This window comes from Selaginella moellendorffii, unplaced genomic scaffold (genome assembly GCF_000143415.4).
Source record: "Selaginella moellendorffii unplaced genomic scaffold, v1.0 SELMOscaffold_12, whole genome shotgun sequence".
Taxonomy (NCBI): domain Eukaryota; kingdom Viridiplantae; phylum Streptophyta; class Lycopodiopsida; order Selaginellales; family Selaginellaceae; genus Selaginella; species Selaginella moellendorffii.
The window spans coordinates 1223683-1224655 of record NW_003314273.1 but is presented as its reverse complement, the minus strand read 5'-3'; positions in this window follow the sequence as shown (position 1 = coordinate 1224655).

The following is a 973-nucleotide window of genomic DNA, read 5'->3' as shown; positions in this document are numbered from 1 at the left end:
CCTCCACAGTAGAGAGTTTCAAATACATATTTAAATACATTTACAAGGGACACGATTGTATCAGAGGTACGCCTAAGAAGGGAAGAAGGCTCACTACCTGAACAAATACTAGACTGGGATGAAATAGAGGCATTTAGGAATTGCTGCTACATCTCTACATCAAAAGGGATATGAAGGATCTATGGATATGACTTATATGGCAGGTCACATTCTATTGAGAGATTGGACATTCACCTTGAAAACCACCAAAGGATTTATTTCAATAAAGGCAACATCATATTTTTATTTTGCAAGCTCATGGACCCCAAAAAACTCTGAGACAAATTCCAAGAAGGCATGTGTAAAGACTTAATACAAATTCATAACTACAAGATAGCCATACAATATGGGCTCTAAGAAATCACTAAATTACTCTAATAACATGGGAAAATTTTATCTGATTAAAACAAACTAAATATAGACCAACTTCACATATTCAACAATCAATAAAAAACAAAATTGAAAGAAGAAGATTGTTCTTTATTGATGGAGTGGGAGGAATAGCAAGTGCACTACTTATAGGAGGACGAACAGCACACTCAACATTTAAACTCCCAATACCAATCACAAAAACATGCACATCAAACCTAAGAGAAAATTCTACATCTGCTGAACATATTAGAAGAGCTGAATTACTCGTATGGGATGAGATAAGCATGGCATACATTCATGCTTTCAAAGCAGTTGAAAGAGTCTTGTATGATATGAAGAATGTAACACAGATTTTGGTGGTATTATATTGGTGACAAGGGGGGACTTTAGGCAAACCTTACCTGTTCTTAGAAGAGCCTGCTGCACACAAATTGTTCAAAACAGCATCAAATCCTCACCAATATGGTCTAAACTCCTTATGTTCTCTTTGCACATAAACATGTATGTAATGGCACTAAACTACTAATAACCAAGGCTTTAACAAACATCATTGAAGCTGAAA